The 12416-nt window shown below is 37.1% G+C and overlaps 1 long non-coding RNA gene across 3 annotated transcripts; it reads right to left on the minus strand.

The window, feature by feature from the left end:
• Window positions 1-996: 996 nt before the first annotated feature.
• On the minus strand, window positions 997-9755 carry LOC126234681 (uncharacterized). Of its 3 annotated transcripts, XR_007544762.1 has the most exons (4): window positions 8757-8831; window positions 8404-8555; window positions 8072-8194; window positions 997-1938 (listed from the first exon to the last, which is right to left on the minus strand). It is a non-coding gene; the product is annotated as an uncharacterized LOC126234681 (long non-coding RNA). The 3 variants fall into 3 exon arrangements; XR_007544764.1 differs by lacking the exons at window positions 8404-8555; window positions 8757-8831 and adding an exon at window positions 9688-9755; XR_007544763.1 differs by lacking the exon at window positions 997-1938 and adding an exon at window positions 7628-7982 and having other exon boundaries at window positions 8404-8837.
• Between the last annotated feature and the right edge of the window lie 2661 nt (window positions 9756-12416).

Consider the following 12416-nt stretch of genomic DNA (forward strand, 5'->3'; position numbering starts at 1 on the left):
TTATCATAGCGATGGACGAGCTTGGAAATTCCTTCGTCGTAAAATTCGGCCGCCTGCGTCTTCAACCACGTGGTTACCTCATCTTTTGCGACAGAAAAGGTGTGATTTTCATGGATTTCTTGGAAAGAGGCACTACAATAAACTCTCAAAGGAATTGCCAAACTCTGCACAACCTCAGAAGAGCAATACAAAACAAGCGCAGGGGAAAGTTGGGCTCAAAGATCTTGCTGATTCACGATAACGCCCGGGCCCAAACGGCAAACGCCACTCGTGAAGTTCTCGATTCTTTTATGTGGGAGCTGTTTCCTCATCCACCATACAGTCCTGACCTGGCACCGAGCGACTTCCACTTATTGCCAGCAATGAAGAAGTGGTTGGCTATGCAGCGTTTTGATGACGACGCACAGCTTCAAGAAGAGGTAACCAGGCGGCCGAATCTTATGACGAAGGAATTTCCAAGCTCGTCCATCGCTACGATAAGTGCCTTAATTTAAATGGCAACTATGTAGAAAAGTAGTATTTAAGTGTGGCTACTTTATTTACTTTTAATTCCAAAACGTAATGTACTTTGTGGATAGCCCTCGTAGTATTACAACATTTCTCAACCATGTCTTTCAGTAAAGGATTGTCTTTTATGCATGGAAAAATAGTTATAATTTCATGTCATGCAATATTCCTAGAAAAATTAGTAGACTGAATAGTGCTTCAATGCACAATACTTTGCTTTCGTGTATAAATGATTTCTATAAAAATATCATTAGAATACTTATGTAAGTAAATGGGCTGCAAGTTTAAACATCTAAGGTGACTCATTATTAGGTTTACCATATGTTTATAGAGACCAACACAGACATACGGTATATTAGCATATTTTTCGGGTTTAACGCAAGATATATTTTTTAAATTACTCAAATCTCAACAGTTCACTGAAACTTTGAACTCTAATTATTCAGTTTTATTTTTCACTGTACAAAACTTTTTTTCACAAATGGTTTGTCTGTTTTATTACACTGCAAAATTCACAAGAAAATTCTGATTTAATTTTAATATTTAGCCGATGTTTTACAGAAGATACTGAAAGTCTATCCCTTCCTGCAGACCAGGTGTCCTATAATTGTTATGGGCGGTATAACAGTTTAGTATTTTTTCGCAGACTGCAAAAGATACTGAGTAAATTTGAGCAGATTCACCTGACACATTACTGAAATTTAAAAGTTTCATTTGAATTCTCTCCTCCAGTCCAAAAGATCTTACGACAATGGGAACAAGTTTACTTCACTTCTGTTTGAGGTATCTGTCATTACTATTGCAGAATTAATGTGTTCTAGAGAATGCAACATTTCATAATCGTGAAATAATGCTAACAATAACTGTCTTGGTTTTGGTTCTAGCAGATAAAAATTTTGGGTCATATAACTTTTTTAAGCATTTTAGACGTGTATTCTAATGTTTTGACACTGAGTTAGTTTCTAGCTGTGTTGCATGAAAATGTAGCCTCTGTAGCAGCACACTATAGGTCACTGTTATTCCCATCTTGTGTAAAAAAAAAAAAAAATCTATAAATGGGATCTCATATATGGTGAGGCAGTAGCATTAATAGCATTAGTATGTTAGGTGTTTTCACATGGTCTCTAAATTCTTCTGCACATAGTGTGCAACAAACAATTTCAACAATGCTGTCATTACACACTTTAAAGCATTTGTTGTTGTTGTAGGTTAACATTCAAGAAACACTATTTTTGGACATTTCCAACAATTAGACAAAGGATTGATAGAGATAAAATGATGAAAAACATGTAGATGAGTTATTTGATACACAAAAACAATGTAAGCACATTGCCCCAGCTGTGTGGCCAAATGACTGACAGCGGCAGAATCGGTAGCCACACCTCTTCAGTGATGTCAGCACTTCTCCGAGGTCGACTGACAGATGGAGAACTGTAAGATAATGTTTAAAAATTCATTGTCGAAGATATGGGTCAAAAACGTTTTTAAATGTTGTAAGTCATAGAATTCACACCCTGGATATTATCATGGACAGCATTAAGAAACCAGGACTGTCTGGGCTAATCCTGGATGTATGTGAAGCCTGCTCATTATGTCTGAGAAATAGCCTAATAAAACTTTTTCTGAGTGAGTTATTGAAGGAAAAAAAGGTCAAACACAAAATTGTAATCAACAAAAGTGTTCATACAAAATCCTGTCACCACCACATTAAAAAGGATTTTCTTTTAAATGAACTCATCACAAAATACAGGGTGTACATAAAGTCTGGGAACACTTCCAATTATTTATTGCACTAGAACCAAACATTGTATAGATATCATATGTATGTCATTTTGAAGAGAAACCCTGAAAGTTTTTTTTCATGCATACTGACACAGTGTCGCAAACATGGTGAGTTCAGGTGCAGAGCGAGCTTTCTGTGTGTTGGAGTTCGACAAAAACGAATGTGCTACAGCTGTTCAACGGATGTTTAGAACTAAGTATGGTAATGTTAGAACTAAGTATGGTAAGAAGCCACCAACAAGGAAGGCCATTAACCACAGGCACAACAAATTCATTACGACAGGTTGCTTGTGCCCAGCAAAGAGAAGCAGACATCCCAGTGTGAGTGAAGTTAATGTGGAGCATGAACGAGAGACATTCATAAGGAGTCCAAAGAAATCAGTGCGTCATGCATTGCGTGAACTCAAAATGGCTCCATTGACAGTGTGGAAAGTCCTGTGACAGAAGCTGTCTATGAAACCATTCAAATTGGAGCTCGTGCAGAAGCTCAATGATGATGACAAAGACAAGCGTTTTGAGTTTTGTTCACAGTTACAACAATTGAGTGAGGATGGGGATGGCATTGTTGATCACTTAATTTTTAGCAATGAAGCCACTTTTCACACTAATGGTAAAGTGAACAGGCGTAACTGACGAATCTGGGGTACAAAGCATCCACACAAATGCATTGAATTTGAGTGTGATTCTCCAAAGGTAAATGTTTTTTGTGCCTTGTCACGTCGTAAACTGTACGGGCCATTCTTCTTCGCCGAGAGCACTGTCACTGGATATTCCTACTTGGACATGTTGCAGCAATGGCTGATGCCTCAGATTCAATTGGACTCTCCATTCATCTTTCAGCAGTATGGGGCTCCACCTCATTTTCATCGTGACGTTCATGGGTACCTGAACACAGAGCTGCCACATCGATAGATTGGCCATGCAACAGCAGGGGACAGCTGTTTCATGAAATGGCCTTCCTGATTACCAGATCTCACTCTGTGTGACTTTTTTCGATAGGGACACATTAAAGATCTGGTGTATGTACCGCCTCTACCACGTGATGTAGCAGAGCCCCAGGAGAGAATATGGGAAGCGACTGCCACAGTCAACGATGCCATGCTGGGATGGGTATGGCAAGAATTTGATTACTGTACTGATGTCTGCCGGGTCACGCATGGTTCGCATATCGAATGTTTGTAAAAAAAAAACTTTCAGAGTTTCTCTTCAAAATGCAATATGTATGATATCTGTACAATGTTTAGTTCTTGTGCAATAAATAATTGAAAGTGTTCCCGGACTTCATGTACACTCTGTACATCCTTTCAAAAAAGTTTGTAGTATCTTTATTCATTTTAATGGGATCTCATTCTCTTTTGACAAACAACTTGCTGGGAAGTGCTCGGCCTAAGGAGCACAGCATATCCACAAGTGTGGTGACCGAATATGCAGGAGCCAAGTCCTGCATATAATACAGCAGGCACAGCAGAATTTGTTACAGCTTCACTCTCTATATGATGTGGAGCTTTCTACATCTCGAACTGCATTTAGCTTGGCACATGATGCCTATGTAAATTTACAAAACAGTTTTACAAGTTCAGGTTCAATATTAAACTTTGCAAACCAGCAAAAATTATTTGATTTAAAATGATTCTTGACTACCTTCTATTTTCTGTTTGAAATTTTGCAAAACACATATTGTAAACAATAAGTTTCATATATCTGCCATATAAATTGTAGCCTACCTACACTCCCCTTATTATCTTTGTTTTCCCCGTAGATCAGATGATGGCAGCATAAGACTGTCAAAATTGGCCATCTTGAAGCAATAAAAGTGCCTACACTGCGGTCACAGTGTATGAAGTGTATTCATTCTCAACCATACTGATTACCCCACAGTATGGCATGTGTACCTTACAAAATATCTTTTGGTGTTGGTGATGATTTTTGTAATATGCAGAATATAGCTGCAGATAATCATGTTTTTAGGTTAGAAGCTATGAGTAATACCATTAATCCTAATTATGTAAATTTTTTGTTGCAAATAATATGAATGAAAAAATGGAACAGGCACCTATGTTTGTTGAACCTTGGGGGGACTAAGGAGGAAGCTGATTTTGATTCTAGTGATTGGATAGCTAGGGCCAAGTAGTGTCAAGTGTGGGCACCTGATGGTTGGAACCTTAGTAAACATGAAAATGCTGGGCAGAGCAGGGAACTAAGTGAAGAGAATTGTGAATACAAGGAAGTTTCTAAACAAGTATTTAACGAGGACAAAGATTTTAAATTATGGGGTGCGGGAGTATGTATTTATGATGTGGAAGGGTAGCATGGGGATGATAATGATGATGAGGATGATGATCAAACCTTCTTTATATATAATGATGTACAGTATATGAGGGAGCGGTGGGGGGGGATAGTAGTGAAGTACGTACTGGATGGATGGTGATATATGAACGTATTGTGGAGTCACAAGACTGGATATGATATGCAAAATTTTACCAACAATTTATAGCAGGACCATGAGAGAAAGAAAAGTATAGTTTTGCCAGAGAGTTGGGGAGATTAAGTGAAGTAAATTTAGAATTTAAAGAGGCCTTTAATTTAATATTTGCAGGAGGTGATGAGATAGAACTATTTAGTGTAAATTACATATGTGCTATGACAAAAGACTGCGTACATAAGGTTTAGGAAGGTCTTTCAACCAAGATTGAATTAAGAAATAACTTTAACAAAAAATTTCAGCCTATAATAAGTATTAAAGTGGGAGAAATATGCGAGACTGGATAGTAGAGAATTTTCATGAGCGCATTATTAAGAGTACAGTTAAATTTTGAGTCACCAAAGAAGAATAAAAATTGCCACTGGGTATTACACTAAACCAGTAAGAAAGAAAGTAGTTTAAGTGTAAGCATTGATGGAGAATTATTAAATCAAACTTTTTTTGTGGTACCTAATTTGATCAGATAAATGGTGGACGTGTCAGGAAGAAAGTTGAGTTTAAGGGTGATTTAACCGAGAATAACTTGGTGGCCAGCTTATGCATGAAAGTGATGAGTGAAGAGGAGATAGTGAAAGAAGGAATTGGTTAAAAGCAGTCTGCAATGTACACCAGTACATACAGTATCTGAAGAGTTAGTTTATAGTTTGCTTTAATTTTTTGAATATTATTATACATGTGTGTTTAGAGGTAAGGTTTTGAAGAAACAGTGAGTGAAAACAAAATATACCAACATCAGAGGCTTACAGTGTGGTGAATTAATGTATATGAAGTGAATAATTTTCTTATACATAGGTTCAGAGTTTTGTGGTTCATATTCTTGTGTGTGTTAGGTTAATTTTTGTGGGGGTCAGTTTATAGTATATGGTACCTTTATTTTAAAATTATGGAGAGGTAATTTTACCATGGGGATGTATATTTAGTGGGTCTATTTAATGTGGAATTGTTAGATGTAAGAATTTTGGATGGCGTAACTATATGTATTTTTGTTTGAATGTGGGAGTTGGAAAATGATAACTGAAAATGTTAATTTGAATATGCAAAGGAGATGAGCTGAAATGAGAATTATTGTATACTGTTGTTGGATGAGTGTTTTTGATTTGACCACACATCAAACTTCTTTTGGTGCTCCAGGATCCTTCTGGTAATTGAGAAATGTCAGCTGATGATTATGCAAATGATATAAAAGCAATATAAAGTTATGGCATAAGATTTTTGCATCACTTAAGTTTTTGCATAAGTTATTACTTTGGTTTGTGGGGTTGTCTATTCTTTGTGGTTTGAATAGTTTCAATTATAGTATTGCATGCTGCTTTAATATGTTGTTTTTCTTTACTTTGATATTAACCCATTAGCACCAGAATTTATTTATTTTTTTGCAATTTTTTATGTATTTTTGATTTATTATTTATTAAGGCTAATTAAATAAATGAAATGCCATGTGAAAGTAATTACCAAGCACATATGTATAGAGTAGATGGATTATTAGATGAAGAGCATGCCATATATCTAGTGGGAATGAAACAGGATGAAACACTCACTGCATAATCCTACTTTGCAGTTTGAGCACATTGTTCTCACTATCAACGTACAGCTATTTCCAGCACTCCTTTTCTGTTTCATCTCTTCTGTGTGTTGAATAAAATGATCAGTCTGGTCGAACCTTAAGGAATCGGACATATGGTTAACTGTTGAAGCCTTTGATGCAGATATTCTTCCAGCTCCTTTGGAAGGACTTGGGACCTACATAACAGCACATTTGCTGTTTCCCTCCTGAATTGTAGTTGAGAAATTTTTGGTCTGCCACATTTATTATACAGAATCTAACAGTTCTGCATAGCTACACGAAGAATCCATGTCAACAGGGGCCTACATCATTTCTTGTTACAAATTCCAATTCTGTAGCATCATAGATTCTTGTCCATTTTGTTCATCTCATGTGCATGTTATACTTTGCACTTACTTGAGGCCTCAGGATTGCCATATTCCCCTTTGCTTTCTGAAAAAAATCACTTAACCATACCAACAGATTGACTGGCTCATGAAGAGGAGAGTATTGTGACTACCACATTGTCCCTTCAATTAACATACAGCAGTCCAGCATTTCTGTCAATTACTGTTTCATAGTACCAACAATTTTTCTTGAAAAAATAACCTTTACTTTGAAGTGTGCAGGTTTTTGGAATTGTGTTTCAACTGCATACACCCAGGAATTTTATAAATGAAAAAGTGCAGATCCATATATAGATTATGCATGAAAACTGTATAATGTAACTCCCTCTTCTCTTCTGGAATTTCATCAAGTAATTCCAGTAAGGGGCTCACTGCCTTACCAAATGCTTTTCCATACTTCGTGTTTGCTTTTGGACTTTCTCCTAGTAAAGTTTAAAATTGACTGAACAGCCATTCTTAGTGCTGAGCCTCCATATTTTGTACCCAAATCATATTGCCTTACCTCCTAACAAACTGCTTGCAACCGTGGGAGTGAAAATATTTAACCGTGCATTTGTCATGTACCAGATGCTCATCAAGTACAAAATTATCTTTACACCACTTCTTTAGCATTTTCATAACTGGATGGATTTTCCAAGCCTTATCGTTAGGGTCAATTTTGGTGTAATTAGCATAGTGCAAAAATGGACAGATTTGTAGCAATCTATCCTGCCTCGTTGGAGTTACACATAGCTCAGTTCCTCGTCCCATCGTTACTATCCCAGTAATGTTTTTTAGAAAGCAAAATATTGTACCCACTAACAAACAAAATCCCAGTGAAGCATTTAATCTCATCAACTGTTATATTTGGCTGTGGACAGTTAATAACTAATGCATAACATATTGTTTTATCAACCAAATGCTCAATTACCTCCTTAAGTATAAACCTTTCAAAAATCTCCAAAGCAGACACACTGTTATATGTAGAATAATCAGCTTCAGGAAATGAAGTATAGGATTCAATGTCAACATCTGTTCCATTTATCCACTGCAGAGGACCTGCTTCTCTTTCATTGCTTCATTTCGCTATCTTTGACAATGAAGGGGTTGGTAAGTACCATCATTGGTTGAAGGTAGAATAGAATGTGGAGCTGGATCAGGCAAAGGTGAAGGTCCTGCCAATGAAGTGGCTGTGGCATAATCGATGGCCAGTCTTTCATTATTGGGAACTCTGACTTCTGCATTAATCCTTAACTGCTGAGCTGGTAAATTATCAAGAAATCTGTAATGATACAGTCAAAACTGGTAAGTGAGATATAAAATGTTAATCGCAAAATCGTGAATTATATGGGAAATAACATACTCACTCACCCTCATTCTCATATAGTGAATCCTCATGTTTCTACATTGATGTCTGGAGGCTCCATGAAAATATCTCCAGTCATATCCTCATCTAGTAATGTTTCTAAGGCTTCATCAAGTGAAAAGTCTGGCCTAAAATATAAAAGGAACAATGAAAAATAATAAAGGTAGTGCAAATGCCTAGTGTTGCCTTATGGCAACAGCAGTGTTCAAACTATGGCATGCTGGTCATTATGTACTCAGATTACTAAATACCATATCACCACATTCAGCAATGTATCTGTAACACCAATACATAATATGTCTAAAAAAACAATTTTATACGCTCAAATTAAGCTTACTTGAAGTGCACACTGATGTTTCTTTCAGTATCTGCTAGCAGTCTTGTTATTTGATAATAGCATAACAATGGATGGACAGAAACCAATAATGACCATATTGTTGAGTTCCACATTTCTCTCTGCATTGAAGAAAATGCTTCCCACCACTTTAGCTTGAAATTTGAATACACAGAAAAATATTTAGTAGAGTTGTGTGCAGCATTGCCATATGGTAACATGAGGCATTAATGGGTTAGCTGTTGAGATACAATAGTCAGTTTTTGGTTTGCATCTTTAACTATTTTTCTTGGATTTTTTTAAAATTTAAGCTTGTGAAAAAATTAAAACAATGTGAGGAGTAAACATTATTATACCACAAATCTCCAAATTCCTGCCTGCATTATTGAATTTGTGGCAATTTATTTAGGATGATGGATGCATTGGTTGGCTCCTGGGCAGTGACACAGTCAACAATCTGAAATCAAACCATGCATTAAGAAGCCCTATGAACAATGCTTTTCTCACTTTTATTCTATTTTTTATTTGTGCTGATGTACATACGGGCTCACTTGTTATTTGGTAGTCTCAACAGTGTTTAGCTTCACCCTTGGTCAACTACTTACCAAAAATGGGTCAGCAAGAACAACATTTAATGAAAATTCATTATAAGTTAACCATTATAGCAGGAAAATTAACCAGGAGCACTGCATGCACTTTCATTAATACCTTGTATGTTTATTTGTGCTTTCCTTTTCTTGTTGTCATTCAATTTACCAATTACAGACACTGCAGGTAATATATATGAAGTATTTGGTGGCAAGTAGAACAGGGTCATGATAAGGAAGAACAGGAATTTTCAGTTCATGACGGTCTGCATCACTTGAAAAGCTGTTATCTAGTTCTTCAGCTCTTGATTATTCAATGACAATGTCGCTCTTTGATTATCATGATCTTAAAAAGTTGTCCAAAAACTGGTGATATGAAGCCAAGTAGAATTTTCCAACTTTTTTAGCCTCAGAAGCTAACGAATGAAGTGCTGCTTTTTTATTTTTAATGTTAACACCTTCTTATATTTTTCCAGTTCTCTTTAAAGTACTTACTAAAAAGAACAAAAGACAATTTATTATATAGTGGTTGGTGTGCTTTAAAAGAAGGATTTTTTAAATCATTACACGTCATCATGCATACTCGACTCGACTGGCGGCCGGTCTTCTGTCTGATTGCTGAAGACGCGAATGTAATGGTAGCGCAGATTCAATCTATTTCACTTGCTGATACACCGATAACAAAATTGTATCCACTAACCATTTTGCGGCAGATTTCTAGGACTTTGCTGGCTACCGGCAGCGGCCGTGGCGAAAGCAGCGGCATTGCACTCCCCCGTTCTTTATCTAAAGCGCCTGCTACCGGTCATCGCTTTTGATAATCTAATACGCTTTATTATTATTAAATATTGCTCCACAGAAAATTTCTACGGTTTCCATTCACGCTCGAAAGCAACGGCGACAGACGCCCTGATCAGTAGATGGGTACTGTATTACAATTATCGGCAAGAGCTGAGTATGGCCCGAAATTAATTTTATAGAATGGGACGAAATTAAACCACCTCATTACATTTGATAAATTTATAAATGCTTCATACCTCGTTTCTTTTCCTTTCAAAGTCAGTTATTTGTGCAACGTTTGACAAATATTCGGACGTGTTCGTCAAGCCAGAGTGAGCGTCTGTGGTGTAAAGTGTATTACAGTTTTTGTTTCATTCCTTATGGTAAGTCTATGCGATAAACTATGAATACCTTGCAATGCATGCTCTGTAGCAGTGCAGGAACACTGCACATTTGGAGTTCCATGTATGGATTCATGAAGTATTTAACGTTGATCGGAAGTGATAGTTAAGGTCATCAGATTTAAACCAAAAAAAGTTATCGTTTTTGAGGTTTCAGAGTACGGAATGGAATTGCTAACGCCAGTGTCAGAAAACGTCTATAGTGAAATGGTATTGCAAAAATATAGAAGAGAGGAACTAAATGAATCAACATGTTCACTTCATAAACAACCTCCTGACATGTTAGACCTATATGACGAACAAAGCTCAAATTCGTATCGTTGATAGTCGGTTTGAATCTTTTCAGAAACTATTTTACAGTGAAGCACCTTGGCATTTGCAAAGCAGACATCCATGATCTAACACGATTTACTAAGTCGAAATTGCACGAAGATTTATGTGTAAATACATTCTTCAGATTTCGAAATACGGAAGTTTTACTAGCGGTTTGCAGCTCCATTAAGTAAAATGGAAAGAAAAGGTTCAGTTCAGCGGTTTTCACCGAGATTGGAACTGCCATCACATACAGCACCAGCATCGCAACGCATAAGGGAACCACTGAGCTAACGACACACTGGCAGCAATAAGGGGTCTGTTGTTATTGTGATTTTGCCTGAGCCTCAAAACGCAACATTAAATACACAAACAGGTGTTACTTATGTGAAGAACGCCTTTCTTGGAGTCCAGATATCAAATATACTTTCTAAGTGTCTCATCTTACAGAGGATTATATCGCATGAGTCTTCGATGTGAAAAACGAATGCCAAGTGAATTTAGCGAAGTAATACCGGGCAACACCCGGAAGTAAATGCACTATCACAGTGTTGACAAATACTTGGTACTACGCTGCCAATTCTCGGCGCTCTTACGAGGCAGCTCTTCACCGAAATGCTTGTCGTGATTGTCCGATACGGTTCTTCAGAGGGGAGACGCGCGCGCACGTTTGGTTTCTATGCGGCGTTCTCCCCTGATAGTTTCTGACGTCGCCTTGTAGGCTATGTACACATTTGAGGCATTCAATTATCATTAATCCAGAATGATACAAGTTTCAGCTTCAGGCGTGGAAGAAGGCTGTTGACACAGACATTATATCATTTCAACATAGGGAAAGCAAAACTGATGACTCAGTGTTGCTCATTCAGCATAAAGCATGTGAGATCTTTTTCCATAACGTTCATAATCATCTCAAAATACAAACGAAGTAAAAATACATCGAAAGCTTATTTGAACTGAATATAATGTCAGATATCAAACGCTTTGTACCTCGATGTCGAATGTGTCCACGTGCAATCTTTTGCAGCGTAGATATAGAAAGTCATGATTACCGCGAGAGTGAAAAAATATGTTGGTAGTGATGGAAGAAAGAAGAGACGCAGTCAACAAATATTCGATTCCTCGTGGTATTCATTTCATATGAGATTTAAGAAGAGGTAAAGCGGAATGTTACTTTATACCGCACATATGGATAACGAGGAAGTCTGCGTTTTCATACGTTTTCCTCTTTGAAATCTGTGTGCTCTAGATATACTAAGTAGCCTGATCATTGTTTCTATAATGTTACCCTCTTGTTTGGCCCATAAACGATGAACAGATTCCAAATGCATGTCTCTGCATGAAAGTAGTTTCTCGAACCTTTCCTGCGTTGTTTTTTGTGTTTTTGTTGCTTGGAATTCATGAAGCAGACCGCTGTGCCCCCCCCCCCCCCTTCCAGGGTTAGGTCACAAAACTAAACCGTTTTTTATCCACTGGCATAATTTATTCAGGCAGCATCAGCACAAGACTATCAAACAAAGCCTTCCATTTATAGCTGCAACACTCTAACCAGCAACTGACCCAAGGGTAATCCACGGTCATGATCCGAAATTAGCAGCTCTCTGCTACTGTGGCAAAGTCCGCACTTAATTTTCGATTCCACAGCTCCAGTTTATCTGGTAACACTGTGTTAAATCAACAGGAATAGTTGCAGAGTTGTGCCAGCATATCTGTCCTCCCATGTCAGCTTTTTGTATCTCTCTTCTCCTGTAGTGTTGATCACAAGTTGCCGAAGTAAATGAGTTTTGATTGATTTATTGATCCATTTTCATCTATAGCTGCACAATGTGCAAGAGATATTTGGATTTTTATGTTAATATTAACAGTTTCACATATAATATACCTTTGTACATAATAACATACATTAATATATCAATTAATGATGAATACTTAAATA

This window comes from Schistocerca nitens, chromosome 2, assembly GCF_023898315.1.
Source record: "Schistocerca nitens isolate TAMUIC-IGC-003100 chromosome 2, iqSchNite1.1, whole genome shotgun sequence".
Taxonomy (NCBI): Eukaryota; Metazoa; Arthropoda; class Insecta; order Orthoptera; family Acrididae; genus Schistocerca; species Schistocerca nitens.